The sequence below is a fragment of the Antennarius striatus genome, chromosome 13, assembly GCF_040054535.1.
Source record: "Antennarius striatus isolate MH-2024 chromosome 13, ASM4005453v1, whole genome shotgun sequence".
NCBI classification, from domain to species: domain Eukaryota; kingdom Metazoa; phylum Chordata; class Actinopteri; order Lophiiformes; family Antennariidae; genus Antennarius; species Antennarius striatus.
The window spans coordinates 13,537,730-13,558,645 of NC_090788.1; the positions used below are offsets into that span (position 1 = coordinate 13,537,730).

The 20,916-nt window shown below is 42.4% G+C and overlaps 1 protein-coding gene across 4 annotated transcripts in view; it reads right to left on the bottom strand.

The window, feature by feature from the left end:
• shroom1 (shroom family member 1) overlaps window positions 1-20,890 on the bottom strand; it is a 45,876-nt gene extending 24,986 nt beyond the window's left edge. For 2 of the 4 annotated variants that reach the window (XM_068331951.1, XM_068331946.1), the window contains exons 1-2: window positions 20,729-20,890; window positions 15,421-15,477 (exon numbers count right to left, since the gene is read on the bottom strand). The gene's annotated coding sequence lies outside the window, so the exon portion shown is untranslated. Of the gene's footprint in view, window positions 1-15,420; window positions 15,478-20,700 lie in introns of all 4 variants that reach the window. The other 2 variants (XM_068331947.1, XM_068331948.1) reach the window with 2 other exon arrangements.
• Window positions 20,891-20,916: the final 26 nt, after the last annotated feature.

A 20,916-nucleotide genomic window follows, 5' to 3' on the forward strand; every position in this document is an offset into this window, starting at 1 on the left:
TAGATCAGTCTCCTTACTGTCCAACCTAACATACAAGTCATCATTGGGCGACAGTGGCTCAATCGTCTTGAAGATAGGATCACCCAGCCATCGAGGGTTCGAGTCCCGCTACCGCCAGGACATTCATTGGAGTGTGAGATGACGGTGGGAGGTGTCAGCTCACCCCCCAGTCACTGCTGAGGCGCCCTTGAGCAAGGCGCCGTCCCCCCTACAAGATGCTCATAGGGGTGTGATTTCTTCACGCGACCTGTCACTCCACCTCCCCTGTACCTCTATATGTACCTCTCTGTATTTACTAATTGCATGCCTACAGGCCCCTAGTGTGCTGTGTCTGTTTCAGGGGCCTGTAATCTGTAACCAAGTGCTGTAATTAACACTTATATGTACTTGAGTGGGAAGTGTGAAGTGTAAAGAGAATTTCCCCAAGAGGGATCAAAAAAATGTGGATTATTATTATTATTATTATTATTATTATTATTATCATAAGCACCTTCTTTGGTCTTTGCTACCTCTACTTTCACCTTACGCTGCATGTTCCTGTACTCCTGTCTACTCTCCTCAGTCCTCTCAGCGTCCCACTTCTTCTTAGCTAAACTCTTTCACTGTATACATTCCTGTACCTCCTCATTCCACCGCCAAGTGTCCTTATCTATGTTCCTTCCAGATGACACACCAAGTACTCTCTTACCTGTCTCCCTGATCACATTAGCTGAAGTTTTCCAGTCATCTGGAAACACATCCTGACCACCCAGAGCCTGTCTTAACTCCTTCCTAAAAGTCATGCAACACTCTTCCTTTTTCAGCATCCACCATTTTGTCCTTTGCTTCGCCTTTGCCCTCTTCATCTTCCTCACCACCAGAGTCATCCTACACACCACCATCGTATGCTGTTTGGCTACACTCTCGCCTACCACTACTTTGCAGTCACTGATACCCTTCAGATTACACCGTCTACACAAGATATAGTCTACCTGTGTGGTCCTAACTCCACTCTCAGAGGGCACCCTATGTTCCTGCCTCTTCTGGAAGAAAGTATTCACTATAGCCGTTTCCATACTTTTTTGCAAAGCCAAATGTGTTATGTGTTTACACATATACAATGCCTTGCAAAAGTATTGGTCCCCCAAGACATTTTTGACATTTTGCCACATTTCAGGCTTCAAACTTAAAGATAACAAACTGAAAATATTTTTAAGAATCAACAACATGTGAGACACAATCATGAAGTGGAACCAAATTTATTCAACATTTTATATTGTGTTTACAAATAAAAACTGAAAAGTAGGACATGCAAAAGTATTGGCCCCCTGTTCTCTCAGCTCAGCTAACCAACTCCAGAAGTTCCCTGATGACTGCTGAATGATCCAATATTGACCTAAATGACTAACAATGATAAACAGAGCGCACCTCTGTGTCATTTGTTCTCAGTTTAAATGCACCTGCTCTGTGATGGTCTCAGACGTCTGTGAAAGGAACACTGGAGAACAAAGAGCATCATGAAAACCAAAAAACACACAAGACAGGTCCGGGATAAAGTTGTGGAAAAGTTCAAAGCAGGAATGGGATACAAAAAGATCTCACAATATTTAAACGTCTCCCGGAGCAGTGCCCGAGCGATAATATCAAAATGGAGAGCGCATAAAAACACTGCAAACCTACCAAGACCTGGCCGCCCCTCTAAACTTTCAGCCCAAACAATGAGGAAACTAAGTAGAGAAGCAACCAAGAGGCCCATGATCATGCTGGATGACCTGCAGACATACACAGCTGAGGTGGGACAATCTGTCCATAAGAAGCTATTAGTCGCACTCTGCATAAATCTGGCCTTTATGGAAGAGTGGCAAGAAGAAAGCCATTTCTGAAAGAAAACCATAAAAAGGCCTGTTTGGAGTTTGCAAGAAGCCCCATAGGAGACAAAGATGATATGTGGAACAAGGTGCTCTGGTCAGATGAGACCAAAGTTGAACTTTTTGGGCTGAATGCAAAACGTTCCGTTTGGCGTAAAAGTAACACTGCACATCACCCTGAAAACACCATCCCCACTGTCAAACATGGTAGAGGCAGCATCATGCTCTGGGGTTGCTTTTCTTCAGCAGGGACTGGGATGATCGTTAGAGTTAATGGGAAGATGGATGGAGCCAAATACAGGGTGATTCTGGCAGAAAATCTGTTGGAGTCTGCAAAAGACCTGAGGATGGGGCGAAGGTTCACCTTTCAAAAGGACAATGATCCTAAACATAAAGCCAAATCTACAATGGAATGGTTTAAAACTAACCATATAATGGTTAGAATGGCCAAGTCAAAGTCCAGACCTCAATCCAATAGAGCATCTGTGGAAAGATTTGGGAATTGCTGTGCACAAACAATCTCTGTCACGGTTCAGCGTGGCAGTGCTGGTGTGTGGCAGGGAGAGGGGCCAGGCTTGTGGGTGGAGCCCCGGCTCCATGCCTGTGGGTCCTCTCCACACCTGATACTCATCCATACACCAGTAACTGATTATCACACTTGAACATCGTTGGTGTTATCATGATGAGGCTTTTTAGGCCTGGCTCAATGAGAGCTAGGGGCTGGTTCGTTCTCTCTAGTTTGGTTCCTGTAAGTCTGTTATGTTTTTCTGACTTGGTCTGCCTGAGTTTTTGTTTGCATCTTGCCCATGTAGTTAAAGTTTTTTTTAATTATAGCTATGGACAAAAGTGATGTCTTCGGTGTTCTGCATTTGGGTCCAAACTCCTACCTTCGTGACAATCTCCATCAAACCTTAAAGAACTTGAGCTGTTTTGTAAGGAACAATGGGCAAATATTTCTGTCATAAGATGTGAAAAACTTATAGAGACATGCCAAAAAGACTTGGGGCTGCGATTGCTGCAAAAGGAGCTGGTACAAAGTATTAAACCAAAGGGGGGCAATACTTTTGCACGTCCTACTTTTCAGTTTTTTATTTGTAAACATAATATAAAATGTTGAATAAATTTGTTTCCACTACTCGATTGTGTCTCACATGTTGTTGAATCTTGAAAAATATTTTCAATTTGTTATCTTTAAGTGTGAAGCCTGAAATGTGACAAAATGTCAAAAGGTTCTTGGGGGACTAATACTTTTGCCAGGCACTGTATACATACATATACAGTATATGTATGTGTATTTACATACATATAATTATATACACACATACATAGCAAGACATCTAATAGAGGAGGCACTGCATGCTCTTCTAACATTTCCAACCGACCAACACAAGCTTTAATGCTTCACATTCCTGCCCTGACCTTACCTCAGTTCATATAGTTGTCAAGGTGATTTAATGTTAATATTTTCATTGCAAGTAGCTAAAGCAGCTAAAATGTGTCCCTGTGCAATCACAAAGACAGAACTACCTCCTCTGAATTAACTAGGACGCACACAGCCAACAAACCTGCCAGCTGCATGTGACTTTTATTTTGGCAATTAATACAAACATCACTCACGCACGCACGCGCGCACGCGCACACACACACACACACACACACACACACACACACACACACACACACACACACACACACACACACACACACACACACCACCACCCATAATACAACAAGCACAACAACCCGTTAGGCATTTTGATCCTCCTTGGTCAACCTTTAACCAGGAAGTACACCATGCCAGCAAAAACAAGCTTACTAAGGGAAAACAGGCCTCTGTGAATGATAAACCTAGCATGTTCAAGCTTCTGCTTCTGAGAATACAATTACTTCTGTAATAAGAACCCCCTTGGTGGGCATTATATGATCTGGTCATGGTGAGTTTAACTGGATACTGTCGGAATTCCTTTGCGCAAGAAAGGTGCAATACTGCAGGCGATGAAGTTTTGTTTGTGGAGGTGTGCTTGGTTAGAAAAGGGGCTGTTCAAATTTATCACTGATGCAACATCCCATATTCAGTCTGGTATGCGTACTCAAATCTGGGAACATACTGACCTGGGTCAAAGTCAGACATGAAACCTTTATGAGAAGGAGAATTATGGAAGCAATCAGACCAAACTAAAAGTTGTCACAATGCCATCTCCTGTTCTTTTTTGTTTTCATTAAATAAAAATGTATTCAGCAAACAGTTTTTTACTTTGCAGAAAAGGTTACCAACCATTAATGCAGGAATCAATAAACATGTCATTGTGATGTGATATCATATGATGGATTAGAGAGGAGATATGACCGAGGCAAACTGACCTTAAGACTCCTGGCCACATGTTTTACTGGGCACTACAGAAGGTTACAACTCCATGAAGCAGGAGATTGCCTTGTGTGATACCATCAACAGCAACAAAGCCACAGTGACATAAGAAGGCAAAGAACACAGATGTATTATGGGAAAGAAACAGAAAAGTGAGAAAGAAGAGATGACCCAACAGGATGCGCTGTACAGGAAAAAACAACAACACTATAACAAACGACCCACTTCCTGCTCAAAGGCGGGAAAAGTTTCAGCGAAAAATGTTCTTTTATAACACTACTATTGTTCTTGGGTCTCCAGGGTCTCCTACAGCTCTACCTGCATCTCTAAACAGCCCCTTATGAGACATGGTACTTACAGACCTGACTGGATAATGTACTGTAACGTAATATAGAGTTCACAAAGTCATCAACGGCTGTTGGCCAGCCTATTCCTGTAAAACAGTACTTTGATGATTCGCTGTTTAGTTTTCAATTGTTCAGCTGAATGAAATGAGACGGACGGCCAGACAGAGTTGCTGTAGGAACTAATGAATAGATATCTATAGCTGTCCTACATGTTGTTGTCTTTACCCCATCGTGAGAACGACATGAATAAATACAACAGCCACAATGTAAAATCACAATTGATTTTTGATTGTATGCAGCCACAATATACTGTTTAGATTTTATTTTATACTGTTTATATTTTAATACTGTAATATTTTTAAATTTTATACTGTTTATATTTTAGTTATAGTTTAGTATATAAGTCCTGTTAGTGCTGCTTGTGTGTGTCTGTTAGTGTAATGTATGTCTTGTGGTATGTCCTGTGATGTCAGTGTTTCTTTTTCTCCTGGTGTTTATCCAGTATTATTTGTTATGTAATGCCTGAGCAGTGGATATATGCAATTTCCTCCGGGATTATTAAAGTATGTATGTATGTATGTATGTATGTATGTATGTATGTATGTATGTATGTATGTATGTATCTATCTATCTATCTATCTATCTATCTATCTATCTATCTATCTATCTATCTATCTATCTATCTATCTACATTTTTATTGTCACCATTCAGAAACACATTTGATGGCTTGGATATATGAAAAGTAAATGTTGAGTAATAACTTTATTACATCACACAGAATGAGAACATACAGTTTAGAACTAACCATGTTTGCTTTAGGAACAAACATAACGTCTTCCCATGAGAATTCTAACCAGTGTTACATCTCTTGCCTCAGGCTGTCTCATGTCTGCCAGACTACAGTCACAGCCCTGACTCTCACCTAATGAGCTGCACTGCATCGCCTATACCATTGCATGACTTCAATGACAGTTGAGTTTACCACAAAGGACAAGGCAGACTGAAGCCAACTTGTTGTTCTACAGTACCAAATATTCAAATAAAGTTACTGATTTCACATAATTTAGGATCTCCACTGACTCACCCAACCTATATAATTGTAATAATTATTTCAACCTATGAAGACTGAACTGCGTTGCAGTAATGGTAATGTCACATACAAGAGCACTGCTGAGGTGCCCTTGAGCAAATGCCCTCCTCCTTGACAAGTTGCTCATTTGGGGTGCTCCACAAAGGGACTGCCTGCCACTCTACCTCCCTTTGCATGCTTACAGCCCCCCTTGTGTGTGTGTGTGTGTGTGTGTGTGTGTGTGTGTGTGTGTGTGTGTGTGTGTGTGTGTGTGTGTGTGTGTGTGTGTGTGTGTGTGTGCTACAGGGGCCTGTGCAAACTAACATGTATGCGTGCGTTTGAAGTATTTAGTAACTAGAGTGTGCTCTTAATTTCCCTTGGGGATCAGATCAATACATAAAATTATAATTAGAAATACTTTTTTATTTTAAATAGCGGCTATGACGCAAAAACAAATGGGAAACTGGCATAAAGAGATTTAGCCTCATAAAAGAATAAAATGAAGAAGAAAAATAAACCAAGCAATCATTAAGTCTTACAGTAAACAAGAACAACAAAATCATTGTGGAAGTTGATTTACTGTGCATTAGGTTGCTTCAAGTATTTGTGGTTGCTCATGGAATGTGTAAAATCCTGGTCAAAGCTTCTAATGGTTTTATCACACTTTTTACAGAGTGCTGTGGCATAAAGGTCGTACATTTGACTAGGTTCTTTCTGTCACAAATAGCCAACACTCAGAAACCTCATACGTCCACCAGGGAAGCTGTTTCTGCATCATGTCAGTTTATGTGAAAGCCAATGTGACAAATGGAAGTTCTTGATCATGAAAATCATACTCTTTAGAATTACATCAGTATCATTATTAGATTTAAAGTTATTTGAGAAAAACTGGATTTTACTAATGATCTAACTTCAAAATATAATGATTTTTTTCATGGTTTCATGGCAATCTATCAAGTAGTTTATGTGTGACTGACAAAGTAAGTACATGAATCCCAATCCTGCAGCGTTAGAGAAAAAAAGATGGAATCAAATATTTCATATTGGTCTAATATTTCATATTAGACTTAACTGCTCTCCAAGGAACCATCACCTTATCGTGGTGGAGAGGTTTGTGTGCCCTAAGGATCCTGGGAGCTATGTTGTCGGGAGTCTTGTACTCCTGGTAGGGTCACCCAAGGCAAACAGGTCTCAGGTGAAGGGCCAGACAAAGAATGGTTCAGAAGATCCCATGAAAAATGGAAAAGAGAAAAATGTGACCCTGCTCGGAGGAAGCCCGGGGCCCACGTCTGGAGCCAGGCCTGGACGGAGGGCCCGTCAGCGAGCGCCTGGTGGCCGGGTCTGCCACGGGGCCCGGCCGGGCTCAGCCCGAAAAGGCAACGTGGATTCTTCCCACCCCTGTGGACCCACCACCCGCAGGGCAGACCGATGGGGTCGGGTGCGCTGCCATATGGGTGGCAGTGACGACAGGGGGTCACGACGGACCAGACCCGGGCGGCAGAAGTTGGCTTTGGGGACGTGGAATGTCACCTCACTGGGGGGAAGGAGCCGGAACTTGTGTTGGAGGTGGAGCGCTACCAGTTGGATCTGTTGGGGCTTACCTCCACGCATAGCCTCGGTTCTGGATCCAAACTCCTGGATAGGGGTTGGACCTTGTTTTACTCCGGAGTTGCGTCAGGCGTGAGGCGCAGGGCGGGTGTGGGGATACTCACAAGCCCCCAGCTGAGCGCCGCTGTATTGGAGTTTACCCCGGTGGATGAGAGGGTCGCTTCCCCCCACCTTAAGGCTGTGGGGGGGAAAACTCTGACTGTTGTTTGTGCATATGCACCAAATATCAGTTCAGAGTATTCGGCCTTCTTGGGGTCCCTAAATGGGGTCCTTGAAGGGATCCCTGCAGGGGACTCCATTGTTCTCCTGGGGGACTTCAATGCACACGTCAGCAATGATGGAGACACTTGGAGGGGCGTGATTGGGAGGAATGGCCTCCCTGATTTCAACCCGAGCGGTGTTATGTTGTTGGACTTCTGTGCTAGTCACGGATTGTTCATAACTAACACAATGTTCGAACACAAGGATGCTCATAAGTGTACCTGGTACCAGAGCACCCTGAGTCGGAGGTCAATGATTGATCTTGTGATCGTATCATCTGATCTTTGACCGTGTGTTTTGGACACTCGGGTGAAGAGAGGGGCAGAGCTGTCAACGGATCACCACTTGGTGGTGAGTTGGGTCCGTTGGCGGAGGAAACCTTTGGATAGACCTGGTAAGCCCAAACGAGTAGTGCGGGTGAACTGGGAACGTCTAGAGGAGGACTCTGTCAGTGAGGCCTTCAATTCACACCTCCGAAGGAGCTTCTTGTGGAGGCTAGGGGCATTGAACCTGAATGGTCGATGTTCAAAACTTCCATTGCTGAAGCTGCAGCTGAGAGCTGTGGTCTCAAGGTCTTGGGTGCCTCAAGGGGCGGTAACCCTCGAACACCGTGGTGGACCCCGGTGGTCAGGGAAGCCGTCCGACTGAAGAAGGAGGCCTTCAGGGGCATGTTGTCCCTGGGGACTCCTGAAGCAGTTGCAGGGTACCGACGGGCCAAAAGGACTGCAGCCTCGGCTGTGATGGAGGCAAAACAGAGGGTGTGGGAGGAGTTCGGAGAGGCCATGGAGAAGGACTATCGGAGGGCACCAAAGTTGTTCTGGAGGACTGTCCGACACCTCAGGAGGGGGAAACAGGGAACCATCCAAGCTGTATACAGCAAAGATGGGACACTGTTGACTTCAACTGAGGAGGTTGTCGGTCGGTGGAAGGAACACTTTGAGGAACTCCTGAATCCAACTACCCCAACTGACCCATCCTCTGTTGCAGAGGCAGAGCTGGAGGTTGATGGGGGTTCAGAGTCAATCTCTCGGGGCGAAGTCACCAAGGTAGTTAAACAACTGTACGGTGGCAAAGCCCCGGGTGTTGATGAGATTTGCCCGGAAATGCTGAAGGCTCTGGGTGTTGAGGGGCTGTCGTGGATGACACGCCTCTTTAACATTGCGTGGAAGTCTGGGACAGTGCTGAAAGAGTGGCAGACTGGGGTGGTGGTTCCTCTTTTTAAAAAGGGGGACCACAGGGTGTGTGCCAATTACAGGGGTATCACACTCCTCAGCCTCCCTGGGAAAGTTTGCTCCAAGATGCTGGAAAGGAGGGTCCGGCCGATTGTCGAGCCGCAGATTGAGGAGGAACAATGTGGGTTCCGTCCTGGTCGTGGAACAACGGACCAGCTTTTTACTCTCACAGGGATCCTAGAGGGGGCTTGGGAGTATGCCCATCCAGTCTACATGTGTTTTGTGGACTTGGAGAAGGCATATGATCGTGTCCCCAGGGATATACTGTGGGAAATACTGCGGGAGTATGGGGTGAGGGGGCCTCTCCTCAGGGCCATCCAATCCCTGTACACCCAAAGTGAGAGCTGCGTTCGGGTTCTCGGCAGTAAGTCGAACTTGTTCCGAGTAGCTGTTGGCCTTCGCCAGGGCTGCGCTTTATCACCAATTCTGTTTGTGATTTTCATGGACAGGATATCGAGGCGTAGTCGTGGTGAGGAGGCTTTACAGTTTGGTTGCCTGAGGATTGCATCACTGCTTTTTGCAGATGATGTGGTCCTGTTTGCGTCATCAGCCGGTGACCTGCAGCGCTCACTGGTCCGGTTTGCAGCCGAGTGTGAAGTGGCGGGGATGAGGATTAGCACCTCCAAATCTGAGGCCATGGTCCTCAGCAGGAAACCGGTGGACTGCCTTCTCCAAGTGGGGGATGAGGTCCTTCCACAAGTGAAGGAGTTTAAGTATCTTGGGGTCCTGTTCACGAGTGAGGGAACAATGGAGCGTGAGATTGGACGGAGAATTGGGGCAGCAGGAGCGGTATTGAAGTCGCTTTACCGCACTGTTGTCACAAAGAGGGAGCTAAGCCGAGAGGCAAAGCTCTCCATCTACCGTTCAATCTTCGTTCCTACCCTCACCTATGGTCATGAGCGATGGGTCATGACCGAAAGAACGAGATCGCGGATACAAGCGGCTGAAATGGGCTTTCTCAGGCGGATAGCTGGTGTCTCCCTTAGAGATAAGGTGAGAAACACTGCTGTTCACCAGGGGCTCAGAGTAGAGCCGCTGCTCCTTCGCGTGGAAAGTAGTCAGTTGAGGTGGTTTGGGCATCTGGTGCGGATGCCTCCGGGACGCCCCCCTAGGGAGGTGTTTCTGGCACGTCCAGCTGGGAGGAGACCTCGGGGCAGACCCAGGACCAGGTGGAGCGATTATATCTCAACACTGGCCTGGGAACTCCTTGGGATCCCCCAGTCAGAGCTGGTGGATGTGGCCAGGGAAAGGGAAGTTTGGGGCTCCCTGTTGAAGCTGCTGCCCCGCGACCCGACTACGGATAAGCGGTGGAAGATGGATGGATGGATGGATGGATGCTGCATTTGATACAGTGGACCATGAAATCCTGATCTCCAACTTGGAACAGTGGGTGGGCATCAGGGGCACAGCACTGGAGTGGTTCAGGTCGTACTTGGCAGATAGAACGTTCGGTGTCAGCCTTGGCGACTCGGTGTCCTACTCTGCTCCTCTCTTGTGTGGGGTCCCACAGGGCTCAGTTCGGGGCCCTCTTTCTCTTCTCTCTCTATCTGCTCCCGCTTGGCTCCATACTTAGGAAGCATGGGATTCACTACAACTGTTATGCGGATGACAGCCAAATTTATGTTCCACTCAAAAAGAACAATGCATACTCTATCTCTGCATTAGTTAAATGTCTTGATGACATTAAGGCCTGGATGGCTCTGAACTTTTTGAGTTTCAATGAAAAGAAAACCGAAGTGATGTTTTTTGGTGGCACCGCTGGTACACCCCTTCCAGATCCAGGATCTTTGGCTCGGCATATCAAGCCAAGCATCACTAATCTTGGGGTAAAAATGGACTCAGGTCTCAAGCTTGACAGCCAGATCAGGGCTTTAGTGAAGTCAAGTTTTATCATTTGAGGCAGCTGGCCAAAATAAACCTAATTCTTTCGAGGCAACACTTTGAAACAGTCATCCACGCCTTTGTCACCACTAGGCTTGACTATTGCAATTCCCTTTATGTGGGGGTTAGTGCTTCTTCCATCTCCCGTCTCCAGATGGTCCAAAACGCTGCTGCACGTCTGTTGACCGGCATCCGTAAGCATGAGCACATTACCCCCATTTTAGCCTCACTCCACTGGCTGCCCATATATTTTAGAATCCATTTTAAAATTATTTTATTTACTTTTAAATCCCTGAATGGTCTTGCCCCGCCTTACCTCTCTGAGCTTCTACACCCCTATGTACCTGCTCGCTCTCTCAGGTCAGCTGATCAGCTGCTCTTGAATGTGCCTAAAACCAAACGGAAGCTCAGAGGGGACCATGCCTTTGCTGTTGTGGCACCTAAATTGTGGAATAATCTGCCTCAGCAAATCAATAGGCCTCTTCTCTGTCTGTTTTTAAATCTCGTGTGAAGACCTACCTCATCTCCTTGGCTTTTAACATCTACAGTAGATAGACACTGGATTTTATTTTGTCTTATCTAATTTTATCTTATTTTTTATTGCTCTGATTATATGCTTTTGTTTTTATCCATATTTTATGTTTTTAATTGATTAATTTTACTTAGAATATTTGAGCCATTTTGTTTTTTATCTATAATGTTTGTTCTTTTTTATTTATTCACCTGTACAGCACTTTGGTCGACTGCAGTTGTGGTAATGTGCTCAACAAATAAAGATTGGATTGGATTGGATATTCAAATGTTTTGGGTCACCCAAATCTGTGAAGTAGTTTGAGTATAATAGTATAGTATACAGTATAATAGAAAAGTGAAAGAAAAAATGAAAACAAACAAATAAATAAATAAATGACTACATAAGTCAGGTTACATGCATCTGTCACGTGTTTTCCATGACTTTTTCCATGACTGGTAAGTAAACATTTACTCATAAAAACAACATATTTTGGCCAAGGTAATTGGCTTCAAGTCTCTCTGAGAATACCACTGCTTTCCATGGGAATAATTAAAGGCGCCTCATACTTATAAAGTAATTTGTTAAGCTGTTAGAGACCTGTTTAAAAACAAGACTTAAAGCATGATCATGAAACACAATTCTGAGGTACAGACCACTGGATATATGAACCACTCTCTGCACCACCCCTGGAATACATATTAGAGCATTTTCAGTCACTTTTTGTGTAGCTCTATTATCAATAAACATTTGTGTATGTCCCTTCACCACCAAATACCAAAAGAGAGTAACTTAGTTTATTATTTTTTCACTTGAGTGCTAGTGAAACTAAACTGACAAATTTGTCCTGGGTTCAGTACACATGGTGACTGTATCTAAGAGCAGGCCAAACACCTGACACTTTATGGCAGTGAGGTACTTTGACCTTTGGTGCCTTGTCACTGCTAGTTTGGCTAGTTTGGTTGTTTGGCAAAAGTACATTGACAGGAATGCGTTGATAAGCATTGAAGGCAGGCACGAAGAGGAAAACAAGTGGTTACGCAGTTCAAATCCTCCAGTTTGACGTTCTTAAATAAAACAATACAAATCTGGTTCTTTTTTCTTCGTCTTGTCCTTTCGGCTTTTTTCCCTACAGGGGTCGCCACAACAAATCAGTTGCCTCCATCTAACCATGTCTTCTGCATCCTCTTCTCTCACACCAACTACCTTCATGTCCTCTTTCACTACATCCATAAACCTACTCTTTGGTCTTCCTCTAGGCCTCCTGCCTGGCAGTTCAAAACTCAGCATCCTTTTACCAATTATTCACTATCTCTCCCCTGGACATGTCCAAACCATCTCAGTCTGGTCTCTCTGACTTTATCTGCAAAAGACAAAGAGGATGCAGAAGACAGGGTTAGATGGAGGCAACAGATTTGCTGTGGCGACCCCTGAAGAGAAAAGCCGAAAGGGGAGAAGAAGATTTGTATGCCCTGTAGACGTCAAACAGATATTATGGATTAGACAGACTGCAGGACACCTCCTGGTAGAAGAAATTTAGAACAAAGAATCATTCAAACATTCAGAATACAATCATACAGAAAAAATAAATCTCAAATATTCACACAATGTCTGAGCTGGAAACCTGAATTCTTGTTTGTATCAGTTACTATAACAGAGATGATTAAATAAGTATTAAATGCCATGTGCGAAATCCTGATCCTATACAATTAGATTTTATTTTATCACAAAGACAATATCTCAGTTGCCAGGTTAATTAATGAGGAAGGACTAGAAACATCCACACAGTATACCTCAGATGAACTCATGATTCAAGAGTTTAGCAACAGCATTCAGTGGCAGATTAGTCCTTAGATTTAGTTTTTCCTCTGTTCACTGACTCGATCAGGCTTTCCTCAAACAATAATTTATTCAATTTAGCTTCACAACTAAAACTGCTTTGGGTTATTTTATGGAAAAACAGACTAAAGATCATTCACATCTGGCTTCAGACATAAATCCTTCTCATCAACAAACTACCATATCACTTTGAGACACTACTACAACATAGTATTATACTAGTATTTACAAACTAAATTAGCCACTCAGCTCCAAGATAACAGGTGAGGTCACTTGAGAAAATGGTTGGACATCTTTAGATGACAGGATGACAGACTGTGAAAAGTTACATGGGGGAATCATTGTAGCGGGAATACCACATTGCATTAACAGTAATCAATTGCCTGACAGTACAGTACAGCTGTCTAAGCAATCTAACTACATACTCCCATATGTGTTTTTACTTACTCAGTCATTATTCTGCTTACCATGCTGGATCTGACAGTTTTGGGTCTTGTCATTTTACTATGTTTCCTGCCTACCTTTTGCAGCCACATCCTGACTATTCAAAGAAAAGGAAAGATAATAATTACAGAATGATGAAAACCTTCCAATTAATAAAACCACTTTTGCTAGGGCACATGTTTGCTCAACCAATGCACGACACAAATACCTTCTCTTCTCTTATACCTTTACTCCGTTAGGTGAACTTGTGACTAATAGCATGTGATCTGTCAACCCTGTGGTGTCCAGTTCAATCATCCATCCATTCATCTTCTTGAAGATGAGACAATCGTAATTGTCCTGTCTTCAACTGCTTATCTGACATACTGGTCACAATTTATGCTGGAACTTAGTTATGGGTGAGAGGCTGGGTACATCCTGGTTGAGACACCAACTCATCTCAGTGCCCAAATTCTTATTCTATCATTCTACCTCCAAATCATAGATAGAGGATTTCTCACCAATGAGGGAAATTTAATTTAATTTTAATATTATTTAATTTTAGTCATGTGTGCAAGACAGCAGATAAACAACCTCCCTCTTCTCTTGTTCTACAATGAGAAGACTCTATCCAAACTCTATAGAGTCACTGACGTCAGAGCTTGAAAAGACAAACGGTTTGTGACAGGCATTATTGTCTGCTAAGGAGGGAGAAACCCTAGTAAATAAAGGACAAATGTAGAGATAAATAAGAAAAGGTGTGAGAAACTGGGTCACTGTCTAACATCTAACATGGTGTGATAAAAGTGAAAAGACATGCCTCTAATCTCTCCTTTAAGACCTGCCAGGATACTTTAAAAGGAATGAAAAGGACAGGGCTAGATACATGATACGCTGCCTGTAGAGCAGCAGGAGGACAAAAAGGAAACATTCACTCTCTGTTGCACCAGAGATCTCAATGGCAAAAGGATCTGTCAGGCAGACAGAGACATCGTTTGAGGATGAACGGTTAGCACTCACTCTCTCAAATGACCTTACCATGGCTTGTACGAAAATCAGCCCAGAGATATTTTTGACAAAGTCGTATGTTGATCTACAGTATTTGAGGAGAACATGCTTGTCAACTCTGACCAGTCAGGCCAGTTTAACAGAATCCAAAAAATAAGTGAGAGTATTCAGAGCTCACATGTTAAACTTCGGGTCTCCATCTGTCTAGAAAAGGTATGTTAATGCAAAATGTGAGTATTGACAGATAAGATTTAATTTACCATGCTAAAATAAACAGCCTCCTACCAGTCACAAGTTTAGACAGAAGAACGCAAAATAACAGATGACTGATTCCAAAACATCCTGACTTGAAGTGGATTTTGTAGGTCCCTGATGTTTGAATTAGTTAAACACAAAGAAGTATTACATGTCAGAGGAAGCCTTTCCCCATCATTCAAGATGTTCACAAGAAAAACAAACATCAGTACACATATACAGCCTTTGTATTAACCATCATACAGTATGAGACTAACACTTGAATAACATATCTCTCCCCCCCCCCTTCTCTCTCATATTGAAAGTTGAGAGCTGTGCTCTCAACTGTCAAAATATCCCTCAATGCCTTTTCTGTGTCCACATCCTGTGCAAACACCTGTATCTCATACTTAAAATCACAATAAGCTTATCATTAAAAAACTTTTTTCTGGCACCAACAGCTCTTGAAGTTTTATTAATCATTTAATGAAATATAAAGCAGAATATCAATATAATGCCCGCACTATTCTCCTGAATGGTAAGTGTGTCAAACTGATTAATCCTGTTGAAGTGCTTTTCTTCTGAGAGCTTTACTTTATGCCTCAGAAGCTATACAATGATAATAAGAAAGCTATTATTTTATACACAATACAAACATTCTTTGTTCATTCAAAGCACTATTACCTCATGGATTGGGATTTTGCAAACAACCCCCATTCATCTGAGCAGATTTGAGGACACAACACACACTGGTGCTGTGTTAGAAGAACAGAGGCGTAAAGACAGGGTCCTACCTTCACCTCAGGCTATATGTTGTATGTTGTAGATTATCTCTCATTGTGGCGACACCCCTGCAGGAAACGAACAATGTTAACTTGTAATTGTTCTGCTTTTGAAACATACAGTAACCTAATAGCACTGATCATCCCCCTCAGGAGTCAAATTATTTCCAATCTCCATTAAGTTTCCTGACAGTCGGCGGGTGGTTATTTTTGTGAACTGATCACAGTAGGCCTCATTTTGCTGCCGGCACCACAAGTTTCCTTCCTAACGACAAAAAATGAATGATTGGGGTCAAGGGGAGGTGGGTAGTATTAGGGGCTGAAAAACAATTTAAACATTTATCAAACTTAAGCAAAAAAAGAGTTTAGCTCACTCTGGACTTCTATTTGGACCTTAAATTCATCATTCATTCATCTTCTGCCACTTAATCCACCGTAGCGGGTCACTGGGAGCTGGAGCCCAACTCATCTGGCATAGAGTGTGAGGCGGGGGACACTCCGGGCACGACGCCAGTGCACCACAGAGCCACACACAAAGATGGACAAGTTACCATGCACACACACACTCACTCCTACGGCAATTTGGGACCAGCCAATTAACCTGAAGCGCATGTTTTTGTAGATGGGAGGAAGCCGGAAAACCCGGAGAGAACACATGCAGACACGGGGAGAACATACAAACTTCGCACAGAGCGGGACTCGAACCCGGACCCGCCGTGTTGTGAGGCGACAGAGCTACCCATTACACCACCGTGCCGCCCTGGACCTTAAATTAATTTTTTTAAATCATTGAGTCCCTAATTTTTCCTCACATGTGCACAAACATGAAATGCAATTCAGCCCTGACGATATACACTATTGTACAAGTAGTGGCTGCTAAACACACAGTTACGTGCTGCAAATGTTGGAGAATAGGGTTCCAAGTGTGTGTCAGTGTCTTTCATTGTGCAGTCCAACAGGCATTTCAATAATGCAGAGGCATACAAGATACTCTCATTACTATAACACTGGTAATAAGCTAATGTTCCTAGAATGCTTATCATCAAATTTTATAGCATTGACATAGCACGACAATGCTATAACCACTACAAGTCTAATGCAGAATAACCTGGGTGTCCATCCAATCCTGACATATTTTTAAAAAATGTATCCTACGTTTAATAGATAGATAGATACATTAATAATCCCAAGGGAAATTCGGGGTGGCATCTGCTCACAGAGATACAAATAAATACACATAACAGTGACAATATGTAATAGGTTTCTTAAACAATATTGGTGCAGCTCAGTTACCAGTACATATATTTTATTGAATATAATGTTAAACCATTGTTTCAAAGTGATTAAGTAGATGTTGATATAATGCTGAAAGATACTGGCCACTAAACCAAGTAACTTTTCTGGTAAAAACCCTGAAAGCCAAGGTAACATTCAATCTTTCAAAATGTGTTTGCTAAAAAGAAATTATTTACAGCCAGCACTATATAACACACTGTCTGTCTGCAGGGCATGGCTGCTATAGAAATTGTATATCCTGTCAGTCAATCTCATCCAACTAAATTGTAGGGAAAAGGTGTGGGCAGTATTTTTTTCTCAACATGTATAGCTTCATGACATGTGACACTGCCATACGTCAATGAGGGTCCTATAGGGCCATACAACAGAGTTGGTGTGGATATGTCAGATTGAAACAATGGGCAGGCAGGCACACAGAGACATAGCCATATGAAATTTCCAGGCTTTCCCTCCGGGGGTCTCATTCTAACCGGTGATAACCTCTGTCAGCCATTTGTCTCCTTTGCATTCATCTGATCCACAAACGTAAGAAAGTTTCTCTTTCTCTGACAAAACCAGGAGGATCCAGCAATAACTCAGAACAGTAGACCCGTGAGTCGTCAAACCCTTGGAAAAAAAATACTTTAGCAATAATAGAACAAAGCAAACTAGATAATAGTGGGGGTGTTCTGTTATAAAAGGCTAATTATGGTGGATTGGAGGTAGCTTCTGAAATCCACATGTGCTTCTGTGTTTCTTGGTTGCCTCCTCTCTGAGAAGAACCCTCCAATGTCTGGAATGTCTATGTGAGGAGACAGGGAAGAGCGAATGCAGGTCCAACCTGTTCCCTGCAGGTATTGGTTAAAGTCAAGATAAAATGGAAACTACTCTCTCTGCTAAATGCTACTCCACAGGCAGTGGCCAGTTGCTAACTTTGTAGGCAGCTTCTGAGCGTATTTCTGCTCAAGATGAAAACTAATGAAAATAGCTAAATGGAACCAAAAATGAAAGCAATGAGGCAACACAAAAACACACACTAAAAGATAGTATACTTTAGTAGTATTTCTCTGTTCGTGTGTATAAAAATATTGAAATAGCACTTCCAAGAAAAAACAAGTCAACAACACTTAATTATTATTTATCTTTGTCCCTGTTATCAATGTGAGACTTCAGAAAGTCTTTTTATGTGAGGTAGAGGAAAGTTAAAACAATGGGGATGCCAAAAGTTTTTAACTCTGTGTCATAATACGTCCTCTTCACAGACCACCACGTAACAAAAATACCATCACAAATTCTATGTCTGTCACACAAGATTGAAATAAATTCTAGACAAATGCATACAGTCAGATCAGATTGTAACCTAATTATCTTTATGTCTTCATGTCTTATGTCTGCTGTTTACAAAAAGCTAACATTCATTCATTCATTCTCTGTCCATTTCATCTGCTTGCGCGGGTCACGGGGAGCTAGAGCCTATCCCAGCTGTCACAGGGCGTGAGGCGGGGCAAACTCCGGGCGCGACGCCAGTGCACCGGGGAGCTAAAACCTAAGATATTCCCCCCATTCCTTTCTATTACTTATTAAACCTATTGGGAAATTTTAACTTGAATGTGGCATCTTAAACAAGCATCTCACTTCCTCATCTGCTCTCTTATTCAAGAGAATCTTATCATTTACACCGTTCTTCTTATCAGTGTTTAAAGAGCCTTTCCTTGTTATTACAGAAATGATGTCATATAAGCTAAGTGTACCTGACTACCTGTATGCTACAGTCATGCATCCCTCACCTTATCAGTCTCTCTAAGGTCTTTTTTATATATAAAACAGACCATGACATCACAGTGACTTTCCCAAACTAGAGCAATCCTTATGCTTACAAGTCCCTACCTCAACTACAGCAACAGTGTGGTAAAATATCAACACGAAATAGCAAACCTGTAAAATACACAGATACTTATGTATTATACAATGTCTTAAGTTTATCTCTGTTACTATCAAACTATTATGTCATTCAACAACTCGGTGAACAGTTGTTCTTTATTACCCTTTAAACCATTGATAACAAGTTCTCGTGAACTTTGGTCAGTCAATTAATTCTTTTGGGGATAAACCTTTCCCCATCCTTTCCTGTTGATTAAATCTGGCATTGTTACTAAAACCCTGCATATCAAACCCTTCTGGTATTTGATCACAATGGCTGGTTTATATTTGAATTTGAATATTTAAGGTTTACACATAGTATCATTAGAATTCTTCTTTAGTATCTGTTAACAAACACCGTAAAAAAAAACAAAACACCACAGTATTCTCCCTTCCCTTCACCAGTTATTTCCTTTTGACATTTATTTCCTGGCAGTGACAGCGCCAGTAAAGGCCTCAAGTTATGAAGGTACAATGAAAGAAGTGGGATTACTAAATAGCACTTTCTTTACAGGAATATATGAACAATGCTGGTGAGAGTGGCAGAAACTAATGAGCTGTTACAAGTGATTATAACTCTGACCTTCCTGGCACATCCTTGGACATTCCATAAACTGATAATGATTTAATGACAGCTGTGCTGCATGAATTCAGCAAGATATTTCTATTACACGGTTTATTTCAAACAACTACATTTGGATCACTTTCAGCAACCTTTTATGGGGATCATTATTTTGAACAATATATTCCAGCACAGCCCTTCGGTGAATCCATCTGAAACGCTTACCTAGGCTACAAAGTCAAACCAGTTAATTCATCCTCGTAGAGACTGGATGAGCAAAAAGCCACTGAAGGAATGCAAACATCCAAACCACACACTTAGACACATCAAGAGTAAATATCCTGTGTGAATCAAAAAGCAATACTACTTTAAATGACAACACAACTTGTGCTATATTGACTCAATGTATGTATTTTTTAATGCAGATTTCTTGCTATTTTAGATGAAGAGAAGAAGCAGGGTATGTTTACCTATGTGGCACTTCTCTTGAAGTTATAGCTTTAGCCTTCTATTTGCCTCCATGTTTACTTCTTGAGTTCCTTTCTTTTTTAATCTACCTATAAGCACATGCCAGAGTAGCTATCATATTTGCTGACATATACGTAACCACCCTTATATATTGCAATTTACAAAACGCAGCCAGTTCTTTCCAAACAAACAGTGTAGCATAAGATAATCTTGGGATCTACAGGTTGTTTTATTGGGTGAATTTATGTGTTTTCTGTTGCATCTGCCTTCCTCGGTGAAGATCGTGTATGTGTTTCCTCTTGTCTTACCTCACTCTTAATATGAACATGTTATTACACCGAAACACATCTACAGTGTGCACTAATGGTTGTGAAAGGGCCTCCTTGCATCCTTGTTGTTAGATCCTGTAACTTTGTCCTGGAGTCAAGCCAGGTCAGCGACCTGAGCAGGACGTCCAGCAGAAGCACAGAGAGGCCAGTGTGTTCCTCCTGCCCAAAGTATCTGACAAATACACCGCATGAGTGCTTCAGTTTCAGCCACAACACAAAACACCAGGATCTGGTTTCCCCCAAAGCAACCCTGCCACAGCCATGGCGCCTTTTGTTCCCGCTTTAAATAAAATATAGTGTACTTATTAGTTAGAAAGGTGCTGTGCATAATTCAGTACCAAGTATCAATTTGAAGCAAGAATATTAAGTTAGTAAACGGTTTTAATGTATAAACCATAGATCTACCAACATAATATACATGATTATTTTGAAACACAAAGTATGGTAATAACAAGCACATACAACAGGTAGAGGACGATGTTCAGAAACACAATCAGGACTAACTGCTAACAAGAATTTCCTCCTAGCAAAACTCAAGTGGGAATAGTTCCTGCTTACACAAGAACGACGTAAGCCTTTGGGCTTTTTAAAGCGCTTAAATATTATTCCGAATGACTTGCTTTTTCTTTCCTAAAGCTTCCCTCACACTTTTTTATTGTCAATAAACACTACAGGTAATCATTCTATTGTCATCCTGACCACCGAAACTGAGCAGCAACAGCGATACTAAATATGCACCTGCTGCTTCTGAAGTCCCGTCATGTACCTGCTCATTCCCGGACACTTCAGTTTTAGTCCTCGCTTCCCTCGGACGTGTCTCCTCTTCACGGGAGAGAAAGCGACAAATACTTAAACTGACAAATGTTACTTCGTGAGGTTATCTGTCGTGTCTCGTATTCTCCGGTAATAAGCTTTCCTTTTCCTTTTGCTCGCAGTTGGTTTACATCATTCCAT